This window comes from Rosa chinensis, chromosome 4 (genome assembly GCF_002994745.2).
Source record: "Rosa chinensis cultivar Old Blush chromosome 4, RchiOBHm-V2, whole genome shotgun sequence".
Lineage (NCBI taxonomy): Eukaryota > Viridiplantae > Streptophyta > Magnoliopsida > Rosales > Rosaceae > Rosa > Rosa chinensis.
In genome coordinates this window covers 43,451,274-43,471,554 of record NC_037091.1, presented here as the reverse complement: position 1 = coordinate 43,471,554, position 20,281 = coordinate 43,451,274, and the positions used below count along the sequence as shown (strand labels likewise).

At 39.2% G+C, this 20,281-nt stretch overlaps 1 long non-coding RNA gene across 1 annotated transcript; it reads left to right on the top strand.

Annotated features, from left to right (window-relative positions):
- Nucleotides 1-14,365: 14,365 nt before the first annotated feature.
- LOC121052599 lies at nucleotides 14,366-15,642 on the top strand. The gene is made up of 3 exons (XR_005809575.1): nucleotides 14,366-14,439; nucleotides 15,191-15,260; nucleotides 15,402-15,642. It is a non-coding gene; the product is annotated as an uncharacterized LOC121052599 (long non-coding RNA).
- The last annotated feature ends 4,639 nt before the right edge of the window (nucleotides 15,643-20,281 follow it).

Below are 20,281 nucleotides of genomic sequence, written 5' to 3'. Positions count from 1 at the left end.
AATTATTTTGTTGTTTCACACTTTAAACTTGTAAAAATACTTTTCACGTTTTATACTCACTTGTGTACTTAACTTGTGTTTTATGTACAATATACTTGTTAATTATACTTGTAGTTTGTAATTAATAGTTATACTTGTTTTTATTTTGTATTTCTTTGTTAATTATAGTTACTAACTTTATTTAATGTAGGTACCGTCTGGCTGCAAGACGTAAAATACAAGCGCTACTTGGGAGGCAACCCAATTCAGAATATAATCAGATTTGCTTTCTCTTTCCATAATTCTTTTTATTTTTCAGCTTTTCCCTTGTTTTTATTTTAGGATTTATATTTTTGTCTTTCATTTTGAGTCCTATAAATATTTTTTGTCTTTCATTTTTGAGTCCTATAAATAAATAAAAAAATTTAAAAAAAAAAAAACTGCATTCATTCAGTCTTATTAAATTCAGCTATTTACAAAAAAAAAAAAAAAATTAGTAATAATACACTATACTAAACCATGTCTGCAGCTCCGGAGGAGTTGAGACTAAGCTCAAGAGAAATGCAAGAACCACCATTGTTGTCGTCCCAGCCACCGGAGTACCAACCATATGCGCTACCTTCCTCGGAAGTAGTCTTCGGGTTACCAAGGACGTTCTCACCGTGCATGGGGAACAGTGGAAGGGTTTCAATCTCCTGGTGATATTCTCCTCGTTGTTCCATGAAAGATTGTCCTCCTGTTGTGCCAAGGGAGGTAGTACTAGTATTAGTATTGAAGGGTGAGGAGGAATATGGGTCAACACTATAGCCGACACATGACCCAAAATTTAGATCAATAGATCCATCATCACCAGTAGGACCAGTGGAACCAAAGTTTAGGTCAATGGACCTACCATCATCAGTGGAGCTAGTGGATCCAAAATTGAGATCGAGAGATCCACCAACCCGAACTTTCCGAATTGGCCTCATCAGCTGCCTCTCTCGAGCTTTGAGGTTCTGGAACCAAAAGAAGACGTTCTTTTCCTCGATCTGCCCATACTGTTTCAGATGAAGGCAGATCTCTTGAATCTGCTCTGGAGTTGGCTACTTAAAACCCTTATCATAGTAAAGGCCCTTGAGGATTCTTAGTTGAGGCGGTGTGGGAGCCCACCGGTTATTAGTCGGCCTGATAGGCGTGTTGGCACTACTCCCGGCTGCTTGGTTGTTTCCTCCATCCTCGATTTGTTGCTGGGTCTGTTGCTCCATTAGTTGCAGAGTTCGTGGTTCCATGGTGTTGGGTTGAGAGGAAGTGAAAATTGAAGAACGACGTTGTTGAGTGTTTGAGGGAGATTGTTGTTAGAAGGATTGAAGTTGATGAAGTGGTGTTGGAGATCTGAAAATCTCAGAGGAAGGAAGGGATTGAATCTTTCAGATGGGAGTAAAGATCGGGAGGAGAAGTATTGAAATTGTTGAAGAAAGGATTTGAGTTTCGAAAGAAAGGCTGAAGGGTTGAGAGAGAAAGGCTGGAACTCGGAAGAATTTTCTCTCTTGTGGAGTGAACAGTCGTTTCCCCAGAATGCACCTATTTATAGAACGAGTGAGCAGATCTCCACCGTTGGATGGACGATCTCTGAGATTAAATCTACGCGTTGGATTAAAGTCACCCGAAAACACGGAAAAGCTGTTGGCGCATGGAGGACACGTGGGGGAACCAAACGAATCTCGAGGAGCTGTGACAGACAAGCTACAGCCGAAAGCAGGTCTAATTGCCATAAATCCAGGAAAAGAAAGGACACGTGGGGGAACCAAACGAATCTCGAGGAGCTGTGACAGACAAGCTACAGCCGAAAGCAGGTCTAATTGCCATAAATCCAGGAAAAGAAAGGACACGTGGGGGAGTTTTTTTTCATTTGCATACGTGTTTCTTGGGCCGTGAACTGTCATAACTCTTCTCCTTCCCGGAGAAGCTTTGTTTAAACCGTGTGCCTGTGCAGTTTCAAATTCCTTCTCCTTCCTCATGGTTTGAACCAAGGTTATCCCTCGCAGGGGCATCAATCAACGTCGTGTTCTCTCTTTGGAGGAAGAAGGTCGTCAAGCGGCCACTAGAGCTGGACTTACTCGTCCAGGGGACCATCGTCCTATCCGTGAGCGTACCCGCAGTCCCCCTCCTCTGCCTCGTCGCTCTCCCAGACTGCATCCCGGAGAGTCTTCTTCCTCACCAGCTGCTCGTGCTCCTCGGCCTGTGGCCACCCTGGAAAGCTTGTCGGATTCGATTGATGATTTGCGTTCCTCTCTCCGCGATGGTATTATGGTGACAGATTGGAGAGTCACATGCATGATCGATTACATCTCTGAGATGAACTTCTCTTTGATCCGCTGTCACACTGCAATAAACAAGCTTGCTCAGGAAGTCAATAACTTGCAGAGTTATCCTCCTGGGTTTCCTCGCAAGGACGCTACTGCATCACACCATGAGGACCCTCCTCAGGAGGCTGAAACCAGCAAGAGGGCTGCCACTAGCCCGCACACCGCTCCTCCAAAGGAGTAAATGGAGGTACAAGTCTAGGCTGAAAGACTTTAAACATTAAGCGCTGCATGGGAGGCAACCCATTTCAACTGTAGCTGTGGTGGAACCATCAAACGCAGATTTGCTTTCTTGAACTTTTCCTTCAATTTTATTTTCATGAATTTTAAGTTGTTTTAGGTTTCGTTGTGTTAACTTTCTCTTCTATGCTTGATTTATGCTTTGCATGCTTTATATTTGTTTATACATTGAGGACAATGCATGAATTAAGTATGGGGGACGGATTATTGCTTTATTGTTTTTTTAGTAGTTAGTATTTTTTTAAAAAAAAAATTAAAAAAAAAAATGTTTATAACAAAAGAAAATGTTGTGATACACTAAGGTATATTGGATTAAACATAGTCTTGAAAAAGGGTAGCTGTTTCAGTCCCATTGCACATCGAGACTCCCTGTTCCCGTATCTAAGTGTTGAAATTAAATTAAATTGTAAAAAATAAAAATAAAAAAAATAAAAAAATGTTGGTTTTAGAGTGTTTTTGTTTGTTTGAGTCTTAGGATGCTCTTAACGTCTAGGATGAACATGTCTCTGAATTCATGGCTGAAGGTTTTCACAATCGAAATAGGACTTAATTGAATTCTGTGGTTAATCAACATTGTGATGCTTGTATGAAGATTTGAGATAGGATTGTAACTTGGTTCATTAAGCATGCTAGGATTAAGTCTGATTCATTTGACCCTAAGTGAGCTGTTGAGTTAAAATACTTTCTTTTCGAGTGCTTACTGATAAATTTAGAATTTCATGGCTGTATTTGCAAAACCTCATCATTCTTTTGAAAAGCCAATGATCATGTGCCATAGATTTTAATGGACTAGAGAGTACTAGAACTCGGCTGTTGTGACTGTCAAAACTTGTATGCCATAATATGCACTGATCCGGGATAGGATAGAAGGCATTAGGGTAACCACCATAGCCAAACAAGCATGTGTCCCCAATTGTGCCCGTCGTGGGACTCCTTAGAATGAACCCCTTTGAGCCTACGTTGAAAACCTTTGTTTCATCACCCTCACTACCCTACCATGAGCTTAGTACAGGATATCTCTACCCTTGTCTTAGGGACTTAGTAGAGCATGACATAGTATGTAGGGGTGACGATGAAAGACAAGTGTGGGGTGGGAAAATCCAAGAAAAAAAAAATGAAAGAAAATGAAAATGAAAAAGAAAGAAAGAAAAGCGGCAAAAGAGAAGAAAAATTGAAAAGAAAACTCTTGGGAAATTGTTGAAGTGTGGTTTTGGACTTTCAAATTTGTAGAAGGCTCAAAGTTGAAAATTAGGCCTTTGTCCATTTCCATATTTGTTAGAGTGAAGGTTTGGCCCAAAACAATGATATTTGTAGAAAATGATGACATAAGGTGGTCCTTATATGCTCTGCTAGGTCCTTAGGATTTTTGTATCCTTAATCTTCATTTCAAAAACCCTAGCTTAGCCCCATTACAACCTATTTTAAGTGCTGACTTGATCCTTGAGATGGGCAGCCTTTGGTTAGTGGAGTCAGTTACGCAGTCGAGCTTATGGTTTAGGTCCATTTGTGCACTTAGTCATTTCATGAGGTCTTTAAAAATTCTTCACAAAATGCTTTTATTGATGAAATATGCAAGCTGTTTGTTGCCTTACAATTTGTTCTCTTGCATATACTTGAGTGTGAAGCTTTTAAGCATAGCCATTTCTGAGAGAAAAATCGAGAGTATGCCCTGTGAGTTTGGATTGGACTTGTTCGAAACATGCTATTATTCACTGTATAACTTAAGTTCTCCATATCTTACTTAGTCATATAAGTGTCACATGTTTATTAACCTTGGAATTATCTATGTGATTTTGATTAAGTGTTTAACCTGAAAGCCATGAGTTTGATATCTCTGAGACAACAGTTAGGAGCAGTAGAGTCATTTACTTGCTTTTTGTCAAGCTTTTGTTCTGTTTTGTATTTTTGTTTTGCTAAGGGACTAGCAAAAGCTAAGTGTGGGGTAATTTGATAGGAGCATTTTAATGTGGTATTTTAATAGTTAATTCCTCACATTTTGCTTAGTTAATTCCTTAACGAATCGATTTTTAACTCAATTTCTATTTTTTTAGGTACATTGGAGTAGATGATGATGAAATGAGCTGTTTGGCCCCAAAATGAGCATTTTGGCCTGACAAAGCGTGTCTTGGAGAAATTGAGCCAATGAGAAAGCGAGCTAGACAAGAAATGAGGGGTGGAAGACTAACCATCCGAACTTCAAATGAGTTGAAACTTTCCAGATTCAATCTAGAAAACCCAAGGATCATTTCTTATGAAGAGTGCCAGAGCTAAGTTTGAGTGGAAGGCCTTCAAACAATCAGTCCAATTTTCTACATAAGCAAAACTGGAAAACTGGACCTGTAAGAGGTCCAGCAACATTTTCGGCCCAACCGCATAGAATAAAACTCTGAAAATTTGTCAGGATGATCTACACTCATAGTGGAACATTTCATATGAAGAAGTCGAAGGCATATAATGAAGTCTTGTTGGAGAAATAATTGAAGGAATAAAGGGGCAGAAACTGACCTAAAACCAGCTCAATATTCACATGTTCATGTTTCCTACCCACATGAAGAAAGCTAATGCTTTTCTTGGATATATTTTTCTCCTACAATCTCTTTAATAGATCATCATCACTTCCATATTTCTGCACTTTCATGCTTTGCTTTCATTTCATCATTTCTCTATCTTTTCCATATTTTACAAATCACTTTCATACTCCACTTTCATTATTTTTCTTCCACTCATCATTTCACTCTTCTTTTTCTTCCCTATATAAACACCATCTCCTCTCATTCTAAAACACATTCCTTCATCCATTCCATCTTCTTTGTCTCTCCATTTTCTTTCCATTTTCCTACACACATTCCTTCATCCATTCCATCTTCTTTGTCTCTCCATTTTCTTTCCATTTTCCTACACACATTCCTTCATCCATTCCATCTTCTTTGTCTCTCCATTTTCTTTCCATTTTCCTACACACATTCCTTCATCCATTCCATCTTCTTTGTCTCGCCACTTCCTTTCCATTTTCCTTTCCATCCTCTAGTTTCAAGTTTCTGCATTTCCAAGCAAAGAGAAGAAGAGAAGAACAAGCCATGAAGCCTCCTAGCCGTCATCATCCACCTTGTGCCGTGATAGTGAAGTCTTGCTTTCAAGATTCAAGATCAACGTCTCAAGCTTTTCATCATCCACTCCCTTCATGGTGTAATTCTATCTTTTTCCTTGTAATTTCTTTTGGTTTTATTTTTGGATTTCCAAACTATGAGTGAGTAATTTTCTTGTTGAGAACTAGTATGAAATCCTTGTTATGTGATGGATATTTAGCTTTTGAATCTCTTTTTCGATTACAAGGTTTTGTGAATGCTTTGTTTGGTTTTGTTTTATAAAATCTTTTATATGTTTATGTCTTAGATTGATCACCTAAAATATGAGCATGTAATTGGAGCTAGTTTTCAGGTGCAGTGCGTTCACGGTCTTAAAACACTCAAGTAGTAAAGCCTACATGTTAGGTGAAATCAAACAAATAGAATGCATGCTAGGATGGCGTTCCTCACTAGTTTTGTACTCTAAAATCAATCTTTCCAAAGAGCTTAATGTGTTTATGTGTGCTTAATGAGTTAATTTGATAGGGTAGCGTTCTACACCTTGATTGCATATAAGCAAGCTTAGGATGCAGTGCGTTCACGGTTCTAAGTAATTTTGGGAAAAATAAGGCTTTAGCGGCGATCCTAAAGTTCTTGATTGGTTTCATTCACATGCCTTAGTAATTGAAGATTATGTTAAATTGTCTTTCTCTTATCTTAGCTAGTGGTGGATTACGAAGTTCTCAACGTCCATACATCTAATTTGGAATCCCTAAAAATTGAAACATTTTCTTTCTTTTATTATTGTTTGCGTTTTGAAAACTCCAATCCCCCCTTTTTACATTAACTTGTATATATTTCTATTCTTTGTTTTATTTTTGTACATAATACTTTTTACTTTATTATTTTAATTCTTTATTTGTTATTTTTGTACATAATACTTTTTACTTTTATTAATTTATTTTTGAAATTAGAAGTGTACCCTCAATCCCCGGACTGAACGATCCCTGCTTATCCTATACTAACAATTGTCTTTTGCAGGGTAATTTTGTGCGCTTAATTCAGGCGTACCACAAAACCATAGCAGAGCAAAACCCTTTTGACTTAAAGTTCTATGATAAATTAGTTGAGTTTACACATACAAATATATAGTTATATATAATGTGTGTACTGCAATCATAAACTATCAAAGTCCTCGTTGGATTTATACAATGTTTCTAGAAAATAATTTATATATGAGGTTTCCTACAAGTAAATCAATTGTACTATATATCAAAAATTTTGTCGGTGAGCTGAGACTAGTTAACTAGCTAACCTAACTAACATATGGAAAAACACTATGCCATTAAGTCAATCAGACCACAGATAATCTAGGTCGTCTGATTGCACAATTTTCTGTCGTCTGAGGCGCTGACATCTCTTGTCCAATCAGATGACGTAGAAACTCTGTCGTCTGATTACATTCACACGACAGAAATGTTTTCAGTCTTCTGTTGTCTGATTGATTCATCACAAGTATAGGTGTGAGTTATCAAGATTTCAGAAGACAGAAAAGTGTTGTCAAACGTGAAGACCAACAAAAAGTTCTTTAACTTAAGTGGTTGAATTCTCATTTCGATAACAGTACTATGAATTATTTGCAGTTAGTATTGGTTCTCAACTATAGTTTATTATCGGTGTAAACAAGTTTCAATTACAATTATCTGTCGTTTTAACTCATAACAAAAGATGTTTATTTGTAGTTAAACTTGCGTTTAAGATACAATTTTATGTTGTCTGAATATATATAGAACAATTGTTGAAGAATATTGACTATGGGTATGCCGGTCAAACTAGGATTAGTTCTATTGTTGTAATAGGAGAGAAGATTCTAGATTCCCAAATCATGTTAGATTTGGAATCCTTGTACTCCAAGTAATTGTGATTTGTAATCCCTATATATAGGGCTCCTATTATCAATGAATAGACACATCCATTCTCTCTCAATTCTCTCTTTGCATTATATTTACTTAAATATGATACCAGCATGAAGCCCTAACCTTGAAACAAATAGCCAAACCCTGAAACAAATAACCAAACCCCTAAATTCGAACACAAAACCTTGAAACCCTTTCGGCCTCCGTCGCACACCTTGAAGCCCTTGACACCAGGAGTCCAGAACAGGCGGCAGAACCACCAGAACCGGTCGAAAACCAAACGAACCGGCCATCGTATGCTCCAACCCATCTGCAGCAGCGCCTCAATCTCAGGATTCAGGCATAGGAAGTAGAACCTCAAGAACCGATCTACAAGTCACTGAACCAGCCGCCACATCAACTGAACCTCCTACAAAAAAATGGGCAAAAGCAGTTTTTGGCCAGTTTCTCCCTATTCGACCAGCACCGAGAGCGGCCAGCCACCTCTAGCATCCTTGGTCAACCCTAGCACGCTTGCATTAACACGCCCGTGTTCTCAAGCTTTGAATCAACAAGTAAGTCTTTTCAAATTCTTGCCTTTCTGTTTTTTACTTCCTCCCTCTTTTTCTCAGGGACTTGCAACCTCCCTTCTTCTACATCCCACCTTTCCTTAACATGGGCTCGATTATTTGAAAAGAAGAATTGTGGGGAACAAGCTATATACGAGCTAAGAGCGTCAGTGATCTTCAGACTAAGAGTGTCCCCAAGCATCAATTTTTGACCATATAAACATCATTGTTTCAGTCTAATGCAATTGTTTCTGTGTGAGAATACGGAACGGGAACTAAGTATGGATCATGATGGGGAGAGAGAGAGAGAGAGAGAGAGAGAGAGAGAGAGAGAGAGAGAGAGAGAGAGAGAGAGAGAGACAAGCATGTATAGTGGTTCACCTCGCCCTTAAGGCAAGGCTACGTCCACTTAGAGAATTCACTATGAGTGAGCCCATGTAGCCTTTGTAGTATACAAGTATGGGGATCATGGATCCTATCCTCCTGTAAGAAGGGGAGGATTTCCCTTTATAGCTAAAGGAAGTCCCATTCTATTCTACATTTCCGATATGGGACATAATACACATATTTACTTCTCTTGAAACTTCTTGGAGGTCATGGGAGGGTGGCCTGCCTAAGAGGTACCGGCCGACCTCCACCATGGCAGGGTAGCTCAGGTGTCGATCTACCAGATACATGCCATAGGAGGGGCTAGCCATGTTGTGGGGCCCACCTATGAGGTTGTTGCTTATGCTTGGCGGTATGTGGTATAAGTGATATCAACAAGTCCCCTAAGTCCCTGAGTAAGAGGCGCTTCTTGGTTAGGAAGTTTAAATCTGATGCCGTCAAGTATGAGTGACAATCTTGTTGAACGCCATACCCATACTAGTCCCCCAACTCCGTAAGCAAGGAGGGACTCTACGGGTAGGTTGGTGCCACGGGGCTCTCATCATCTAGCTAGTACCTACAAATAAGATAAGAGTGTGCAAAGGGCATATTGATTGCGCTAGGGTAATCTAAGTGACATTTGAGTCAAATGCATCGAGGTGCATGAATGTTTATATGAGATGCATGTTACACAATGTGTGTATGCACGTATTATGTAGTCTTGACATACGATGTATAAGTTGAAAATGTATGGTTTTGGTAGTATAACGAAGTGCATATGATGCAAAGATGTGTGATGAACACAATGACACATAATGATAAGTAAATATTGTATGCATGTGATACATATGTGTTAGGATCGGGAGTGTTATAACTCGCCGAGTCCCTCAAGTCACGTAGTTAGTAAAACGGGAATTCAGACTTAGATTATGTTCAACGGTACCGGTGAGGCTATGAATGAAGCTCCAGTATCGAAGTAACTACTTGTCATACTAGCGAGACTATGGCAAGACCATGATAGTCCCCCGAGTATGAGTGTATAAGAATTGCGCTCGCTCATATTGAGCGAGTGATAGGTAGTGTGAGTTCTGTCCTATGGTCTTATTAATGGGATGTAAAAGGAATTTAATTGTTGCGAGCAACAATAGGAGAAAAATTTCAATATTTCCATTAATAGACCATAGCACAAAAAGTATGAGCGTGAAGCTCAATGATAGTCCCGGTCGGGTACTACCTCCACTTGTGATAAGTGGTATGAATAAGTCCCCCAAGTGTAGAGCGCTCGGGAGGTGAGATGACTCAAAAGCAAGGGATTGGACCTTGGGTTACCCATTGGGGGTACCTCGCTTGGGGCAAAGATTATAATGCAAGGGACTGGACCTTGGCTTTTGTAAGGGAGCTACCCTTTAGTTATCCCGTTGGGAACCTAGCTCGAGTAGAAGATTTATGAGGGCCTGTAAACCTCGTGTACAACGAATTTGGTACCCGTTGGGGTATTGTATATGCGTCGGCCTCCAGTACTCGTTGGAGGGCCCGGTCTCTGGTACCAGGCTGGGTAGTGAGAGGGCTTTGTGCCTCTGGTACCCGATGGGATAAAGTGAGGGCTTGATGCCTCTTGTACCCGATGGGGTAGCATGAGGGATTGGGACCTCTTGTACCCGATGGGTTAGCATGAGGGATTGGTGCCTCTCGTACTCGATGGGGTAGGATGAGGGCCTATAATTCGTGACCCGGTGGGGTCACATGAGGGCTTGAGCCTCCTTAACCCAATGTGGTTAAATGAGAGCTGGTAGGCCTCCTTTACCCGGTGGCTTGACCCCAGGTAGAATGAAGGCTTGAGCCTCGTGACACGGTGGGATCACATGAGGGCTTTGAGTCTCCTAACCCTGTTGGGGTAACTCGCATGGTTGGAGGGTTTTATGCAAGGATTTGACCTTGATTTACCCCCTGGGGTACCTCGCTCAAGACGAGGATTTTAAGTACCGTATTTTACACTGAGTTAGTGTCATATGTATATATGTAGCAATTTAATTGATTTGCAATTAAATAAAGCATGTTGTTAGTACATAGGCATAATAGTTATGATACTTAAATGATCACGTTTTGTAAGCATGCTTAGATAAGTGATCTAACAAAGCATGCAAAGCATGGCATTGGCTCCATTTGAAAGAAAGTAATATAATGACTTATCTGGAGCCGATAGGATGAGACTTTAATGGTGTGGTAAGAATTGAAGTATACAATCGCGAGGCTTTATTTGAAGTGTTCCAATCGACCATTGAGGTATCGGTTTCATTGTGAGGAAGTTCCCGAGAAGCATAATTGAATCTCAAGACAAAGGAAATGATTTAGCATATAATTTTGTTAATCAACAGCATCAATAGTTTGCTTATATGTAGCTTAGGAGGCAGGAAGGATAGAAAGTGCCTTGAAAACTAGGAAGTGTATGAGGCAATTTGATTATATATATAGTACCAAGAAATAAAGATAGATCGAGTACACACATATGCTAGTAATGGTTCATGGCAATTTAATGGATTAAATTAATGTATGTAGCTGAGACTTCATTTAATCATGGGTGAAATAGCATAATTATAGTTACATGCATGACATTAATAGACAACCAAATGTTTGATTTTCACAAGCATGAGCAAGTGTGAATTTAGTGAAAACTAATTAATTTTGTGGTCATGGCGTGTTGGGCTTAGAGTAACATAAGGAGACAGAAGATTGTGGCCACGAGACATGTTTATGTAATTGAACACATAATTGAATATTTGAAACAAACAAACAAGTGGAATAAGTAGTACACTAGTTTGTATGTGAGATCGAGTTAATTGATAAGTATATATAATGGAGGTGAGAGCATGCATGTAGAGCTGTAGGTGTGCACAAGCAGATAGACAACCATGCTATGTTGTTCACGTCATGTGTGTCACTAATTTAGAGAATGGCATTGACAGTTTGACACATATGATTTCAACAATGACAAGTGCGTCTTAACAGCAGCAATGTTGTTTATAATTTATAACAGGCTAAGTGTATGTGTGCATGTGGCATGTGTGTACGGGATCATGCTTGATTGTTTGATATAAGTTCATGACTCAAGGTAGCTTGAACCACATGCATGCGTCTACAGACGTGCACCACGTAAGGGTTGATGAGTAGCCAATCATGCACAAGAGATTGTATGTAGTGGAATGATTGTGCATGAGAAGACAAGTGTTGTGGTACCAAATTAGTAGACTAGCAAATCGTGTCTATTAGGAAAACATGACAAGTATCTGTACTGGAACTATATTGTTTGCAAGCACATTTTTGGAAGTTATCGTATGCTTTAGTAAGTTTGTGTATTAGAATCGAAGTCATGAACATGCTGAGACAGCATATATAGTTAAGCATGTTTTGAGCTTTGCATAAAGGACAGGAAATGAGGAACTTATCTCTGGGAACGCTGCTGAGTGGTGTACCGAGTAGATATCTTTGTATCTAAAGCAAAGACCCGATGAATGCAGGGATCAAACTAACCTCCAGCATGATGGATTTCAAAGTTTCCAGGATGAGAGCGACCCGGAAGACATCCCTAGGAGTGAACTGTAGATGGGTCCAAGCTACATGGAGCTCTTCCGAGTTTACAACGACAAGAAAGAGATCATTGGTGCCAAGAGCAAATCTATATATGTAATTTTTTTTTTTTTTTTGTGTCCCTGTTGCTGTCATGGGCATGGGCGAGACCCAGCGAGTTTGAGAGTGAAGGTTAACCCGGTGGCTACAGCTCGGCCAAGACGGTCAAAAGCCCAGAAGAGAGCTCCGATCCGCTTGGTTACTCCTGTGGACTGATGAGTTGTCGGTGGGTCTCGGAGAGTAATACCGCATGAGTTGACATTTGACAAGCTCAGTGGGTCGCCGGGACCAGGTCGGGCATGGATCCGAATTGTTGCCGCCATGAACTGATGGTATATGTGATTGTACACTACAACAAAAGTCCTCATTTCCGACGAAAATTTCCGACAGCACAGAATTGCCCTCGCAAAAAAACTCTTTTTTCGACCACAAAAAATGGTCGTCAGAAATGTTCTGTCAAAATATATTTTATTTCCGAGGGACAATATGCGGTAGGAAAAGAGTTCAAATTTCGTCGGAAAAACAAAAAAATTGGCGGGACCTTTTGGCGCCAATATTATTTTCGACAACATTTTGTGTCGTCGGTAATGGTAGACCTATTTCCGAGAGGCAGTTGACTTTGTCGGAAATGATTTCTTAATTTCGAGGGCAACAAAGTACCCTCGGTAATGAACAAAGTATTTCCGACGGCTAGTGACCCTTGAAAATATTTCTGTAAATTGTATTATTTTTATAAAAATATAATGTCAAAAGAGGAGAATTGAGCATAGGATCTCTAACTTTTCAAAATTAATTTTACCATTTTTCCACAGGTTACTTGATGACATATTATTAGTTTATTATAATTGATGCATTATATGTTAAAGAAAAAATAATTTTATTATATATTGGTTATAAGGTAAGATCGAATAAATCTCATAATACACACACACACACACATATATATATATATATATATATATATATATATTATAAGTCTCATAGTTATATATACATAATACATATGTGTTTTGGATTTATATATATAAGACTTGATCGATCGATCATGCTAATTGGGAGGTTCCGCCCTAACCCAATATATTATTAGTTGCGGAAGTAGATAAGAGATCATCGATGGTAAATCACGATTATGCTAATTGGGAGATTCCACGCTAACTGGGATGCTAACTAGGAGATTCCGCTCTATTTAGATAAGAGATCGATCATGCTAACTGGGAGATTCCGCCCTAAAACCCTAAACCTTAATAGTAAATCATGATTATGACTACATTAACAATCATCAATTGTGCTGAAAACTTGTATAAGTGATCTACTCATGAAAACCTAAAATTGAATAGTGGAGATGTCGAGATATGTAATCGAAAATTGGGTCTCACAAGAGATCTCTTAAAATGGCCAAAAAAATATCTGTTAGTGAAAGACTCCTACACACACACACACACAATTCATTGTCGATCGATCATGTGTGCTTGTCCACACACACACTATACTGTTACATAGTACTATTCATTATTGATCACATACATACTACATATATAGTACGACTGTCCCTCCACACATATATGCATTCGTATACAGTAGACATTGATTGATCATATATATACAATTATATAGAATAGCTAGACGAGAAAAAATAGAATACTAGCGAACGAGTACATTTTTTTTTTTTTTGAAAATGCTAGCAAGTACATACTTATTTATCAAGAATGTCATGAAATATTTTTCATTGGTCGATCTTATATTAGAATTAATAAAGATGTTGATCTACATAGTCTGACAGAAACGTCACAAAAATGAACCCTATGATTAATTCAATAAAACTCAAGTCAAGATTATCTAGTTTCTAGGCCAAAGTAATATGTGGAAAAGATTTTTTTTTTTTTTTGTAAGAAAACAATGACAACTATGATTTTAGTAAACAGAACTAATTAACCACTTTAAATTTGAATTTCCACTCAAACAAAAGTTTATATATGAAAGGCCTGCTTAGGAAACTCATATCTGAGTATCCAACACATATGCATTTATATATAAGTTCCATGAAAATTGATTAAAAACAAAACAAAAAACAAAAGAACTTCCCGCCTAAGGAGGAAAAAAATTCCCTCCTATCCTTTCTCTCGCCTATGCATTTATACATACCCTAATAAGGAGTCTTAATTATCTCACCAAAGAAGGAAAAAAATCCTTATTTCTCCTTATGTTTAGTTCGTCTAAATAATTAAAAAGAATAAAACTTCATTTGCTACGCATTTGTTTCTCAAACCCTAAAAGCACATCTTTCTTCCTCCTCTCTCACTACGGCAATGAAGAATTGAAAAGTTGAGAAGCTTTCTGATTGATTGGGTGACGATTAAAGGTTTGTCCATCTCTCCTTTCTCTCTATTAGTTTTCATAGTGAACCATAGAAACCAACTGATATGTCTAATTTGTTCTTGAGGGCAGCAACGCATCTCGTTCCGGTTCGATCAGGTAGGCTTGACTATTTGCATTCCACTTTCAATTTATGTGGAGCTCTCCATTTTATTTTAATCGATATATGTGGTTTACAGCTAATTGAATTGTAGTATAGGAACAACAATTGATTGTTCTGGACCTGTTATCAAACAAGAGTTAGAAGGTTGTGTAATTTTATATTTTAGTTTGAACTGGTTCCCTCTATATTTATTTAATTTTTACTTTGGGTCAATAGTCATTAACAATGTCGCAGCAATATGCTCATGGTCAACGGAGTTAGGTCAATCAAATTGGATGGTCCAATGGTTCATAGTGGAGAGGATCTCCTAAGGCTTCAGATTGATTGCAATTATGTAATTGTGATGCTTATTGTTAATCTGCCATCCAATGATATATGAATAAGCATTCTAGAGATTTCAAAAAGCTTGATTTTCTCATATACATGTGCTGGTGTAGAATAATGAATTGGATTGATTCAATGGTCAAGGTATATCTAAATACAAACGTACACACTACACACATATGAGCTTATTCTGACTTTTATAATGTTTTGAATTTCCTAATTTCCTCCGAAGCACCAGGTTTTTGTAATGCTAGCTTGTATGTTTTCTCAGACTATTTCTTACACATTTTTTTTTTTTGGATATGTACAGAGTGAAGTGAAGTCGGATTCGTTGTTGATTTGTTCTTTTGGTGCGGTGCAGCAAGCAAAAGCAAAATTAGGTACATATGCTCAAATTAAATAGACAACTTAAAGAATCATATGGAATAGGAATCACTTCAAAAAAAATTTCTACATTTAGTTATGAATTTAATTCTCTTCATTTGGTGTTGATGAAAATGCTTGTTTTATCATTACCATAGATTTATCGGCAGCATAAATTGAGAGGAGATGGTGATTGATAAATCTTGGATGCAGTTAAGTAGATCCGACCCAAAGTATGATCAAGGAGTTACAGAGTTTCTTGATTATGCATATAGCCATGATAAGTGGGTAGAGGATGACATGATAATATGTCCATGCAAAGTATGTGGTTTAATTCTCACATTCTGTGGTACTATTTATATCTTTCAAATATTTTTATATGTTGTTATTTTATGCTATTTACTGCATGTTTTAGCTCTTATTTTGCATTCTAACTTCTTTGTTTTTCTTTTACAATAGGACAATATTGCAACAGATTCAAGTGCACACCATGATGAAGATGGTACTGATGAAGATGGTGATGAAGATGTTGCTGATGAGTATGATGCAAACTCTAATGAGGACTTTTATTAGATATATTGTTAGCTTCCTTGCTTAAGAATGATTATATTATAAAGACCAGATATTGAATATTTATCTTTATCTGAACATGTATGAATGATTAACTATGTTTCATCTAATGCAATTTTTTTATGAAGATTTAATTGTCTCCTTGTGTTTAATAAAAAAAATTATCTTGATTCATCTACCTCTTCCGATCAGGTTAATTGACAATTAAATTGAGTGGGAGGAAAAAAAAATTCCTGACAAATTTCAACGAATAAATCTCGTGAAAAACATTTCCGACCACTTTTTCCGACTACAATATCATTCTCGGAAATATTAGATTATATTTTTCCGACAGAAAATATCAATTTCCGAGGAAAATATGACCCTTGAAACTTATTCATTTTCGATGCCAACTAGTCATCGGAATTAAATATTCTTATCGGAAATAGTTTTTTCCGACCACTCCTATTCGTTAGAAATAAGTCCTTGGAAAAAAATGGATTGGCTAGCAACCAATTTTTTCCTACAAGCAACGAATTATTTCCAACAAACATCTTTTGTCGGAAATACAATTTGTCGTCGTTGAGGAGTAACAATTTCCGACCGCCGAAAAATTATTTACGACCACATCCGGCTGTCGGAAATATATCTTTTTCCGAGGGTTGGTCGCAAAAAGACTATTTCCGATGATATTTTTTCCGAGGACCACCGAGGGCACCTAGCTGTCGGAAATAGCTTTTTCCGACGGGGAAAGTGCCTTTTTCGACCAAAGTCCACCCTTGGAAATGACTATCATTGTTGTAGTGGTAGCCAATTAGATAATTTTTTTTTTTGGAGAAATCAGCAGGGCCGTCACTGAGAGGTGTTTTGGTTCACTGAGAGCTGGGTTGTTCACAGCCAAGTCCCGCTTGGAGATGTGTTACTGATACCGGTAGGCTGTGTTGGGATGTGAGTGAGTCACTGAGTTCCAGGGAAAGGGAGAGACCAGCTTGTTACCGATGAGGAATCGAGCGAGAGCGGTAGAAGAGACAATTTTGGAGCGAGTGCGGTAGCTGGAGGTTGGCTTTACCGGTATGCTAGGCCTCGGGATGAAGAAAGGCAGTGAGTCACCGGGTTCCCGTTTCCGCCGAGAGGAGAGAAAGGTAGCGAGACCAAGATGTTGGGTTCCAACTCGTCGAGAGGTTGAGTCGTCGAGGACTCTCGGGTCATTGGGTCAAGGATGATCGAAGAGAACCCGGATACCCCGCAGCATCAAGAAAAATACGACGGAGTTTCCCAAATTAGTGTTGGATGCTCTTCCGATAGTGACGTCGGTGAGGGCCACCGGAAGGTGAAGGCACTACTTGAGATGATCACCGTTAGGTGAGAATGATCTAGGTTGGGTCACCGAGAACTGATGGAGTTGCCGGCTAGTCACCATGAGAGAGATGTTCCTGGGGAGACATGGGGTGAGCAATATGGGCGGGAAGAAGAATTGATCATGCTGACTCATGAGTCCCGCTGGCTCATGGTACCCGGAGAAGAGGCTTGGGTCAGTTGGGTGTAGTTAAGGGTGGGGTGCCCGCGTACGCGTACCCACTAACTCAAGTACCCGCTAGCTTATGGTATCCGGAGAAGAGTGAGGCTTGGGAGTGGTGTTGAGGGTACGGGGATGTGCAAGTACCCGCTGATTTACGTATCCGCTGGCTCGTGGTACTCGGAGGCGTGGTAACTTGAGGCTCATGTACCCGGAGGCTCGTGGTACCCGGAGGATCATGTACCCGCTGGCTCATGGTACCCGTACATGACCCTTGCTCAAGGTCGGAGGTTCATACCCAAACTCTTTGGGACCCTCCTTCTAGCGCCAATGTTTCTGTGTGATAATACGGAACGGGAACTAAGTATGAATCATGATGGGGAGAGAGAGAGAGAGACACAAGCATGTATAGTTGTTTACCTTGCCCTTGAGGCAAGGCTACATCCACTTAGAGAATTCACTATGAGTGAGGCCATGTAGCCTTTGTAGTATACAAGTATGGGGATCATGGATCCCATCCTCCTCTAAGAAGGGGAGGACTTCCCTTTATAGGTAAAGGAAGTCTCATTCTATTCTACATTTCTGATGTGGGATATAATACACATATTTACTTCTCTTGAAGCTTCTTGGAGATCATGGGAGGGTGGCCTCCCTACGAGGTACCGGCCGACCTCCACCATTGCAGGGTAGCTAGGGTGTCGGTCTACCGGATGCATGCCATAGGTGGGGCTAGCCATGTCGTGGAGCCCACCTATGAGGTCGTTGCTTATCCTTGGCGGTATGTGGTATAAGTGATATCAATAGCAATATTCTTGGAAATCAATTTCTTGGTAGCATAGCTCGGAAATCTCCAAAAATAATCTATTTATCCTTCTTCCTTTTCAAGATGTTGAACGATAATATTCACAAGCTCAGCATTCCTCATTTGGATGTATCAGGCACAGATTACCATAGTTGGATAACTGATATCGAGAACAATCTCACTGCCAAAGGGATCTTGTCCACAATTAAAGCAACTGGTTTTGATGCACAATTTGTGCCCACCACTATTAAGAGTTCTCAAGCTCTCATCTCGATGCGATGTCACATGGAAAAATCACTCCGAAAGGAGTACATGTCGATCAAGGACTCAAGAGAATTGTGGGTTGCGCTTGAAAAGTGTTTCGGAAACATTCAATATTCCCTCCTCCCTGACTTGAAGGTTCAATGGAACAATCTATGCTTTGCCGACTTCAAGTCTGTCTCTGAATATAATTCAGAAGCTCTACGCCTCAAATCCATGTTGAGGTTATGTGGACAAGAAATCACAGACCAAGAGCTAATTGAGAAAACTCTCTCCACCTACCCTGTCTCAGTACTTTTGGTGTCAAGGCAATACATAGGTGAATTCAATGCTAGACAAATTACAAGGTTTCATTAGCTCATCAGTGTCATGTTTGTAGTTGAGAATCATGATAACATCCTCGTGAAGAATTATAATTCAAGGCCCATTGGAACTAACTAATAGCATTCACGAGACGAATTATAATGCACCAAAGGAGGCGCAAGGAGCGAAACCCTAAAAACAAGGGACAAAATGGATGTATCGGTCCATATGACCGCCCTATAAAGGAATGTAACATCCAAATTGGAGCGGCAGCACGTGGCAAAAATGACACATGCGGAAGAGGAGGACACGGCGCTGCCTGCCATGGTTGTAACGCCACCGGCCATAGGCATGGCGCCACTGTCTCACGTGGACGCCAAAATCACCCTCGTGCACAAGTGCACCTCAATTAAAGGGAGGCAATCACAACGATGCATGCCATAGATGTGGATCAATTGAACATCGGTTCCAACAGTGCAATGCAAGCAATAAGTTAGTTGCACAATACAAGGCATATAGGGAGCTAAGAGAGCAAGACGCCTATCATGCCGCAGAAGGAGATGATGGTGATGACAATGACATCAATCTCACCATAGCGGACTTTAAATATGGAGAAGAAGTGCACAAGGATGTCGCAAATTTTGATTAGAATAGTCCTTTTATTTTTCCAAGAATTATATAATGTCAATCATGCCTTAATCAATAAATGACATTTTGCTTTAACTCTTTCTCACTAGGCTCATCCAATTAATTGTGATGTCTAGGTAAGGTTTGACCAAGAGAACAGTTTTACAAGAGAGCATAGCTCCACCAAAATCTTGACTTACCTTTCCTGGTCACAACCAAATTGGAGTAACAAAAAGGATTGAGTGACTACGATTTGTCTAAGTTTGATTTTTACTTTGGATTAGATTTTGGTCGCAAAACTTTGATGTCATCAATGGCTATTATTAATAACGTATCGATTTATTTTTGAATGTCTTGGATATATTTTAATTTCAAACTTTATTATTTTTTTTCAATATGTTTCCTGGAGAGCTAGAATGCCTCGTGGATAGTGCTACTAAGCACACCATACTTCAAAATAGGCAATTATTCCTATGGATGTCGCCTACTCGATCTTCTCTGACTACAATGGTTGGATCATCAAACTTGATTCATAGTAGAGGACCAGCCCAATTTATGTTGCCAAATGGCACAAATATTAATGTCACCGAAGCTCTATATGCTCCTAGGGCTGGAAGAACCCAATTGTGCTTCAAAGATATACGCGCCGATAGTTTTCATGTGGAAACACATTGTGAGAATGGACAAGAGTTCATTTGCATCACCTCTAATGACTATGGATATAAACGAGTATTACAGAAACTTATGTGTCGCTCTAGTGGGTTGTATGCAACCATTATTCTAATCATTGAATCAAACCATGTCATGAGAGATGACTTATTGGATTCCGACATATATAGGCTTTGGCATGATCGTTTGGGACACCCGGGTCGTGATATGATGATCCATATACTAATTAAAGACTTTACACAGACACCCATTCTTCAGAACGAAAAAAGTACGAATAAAAAATTGATTGGAGGAGAAGCAAGGAATGGCCT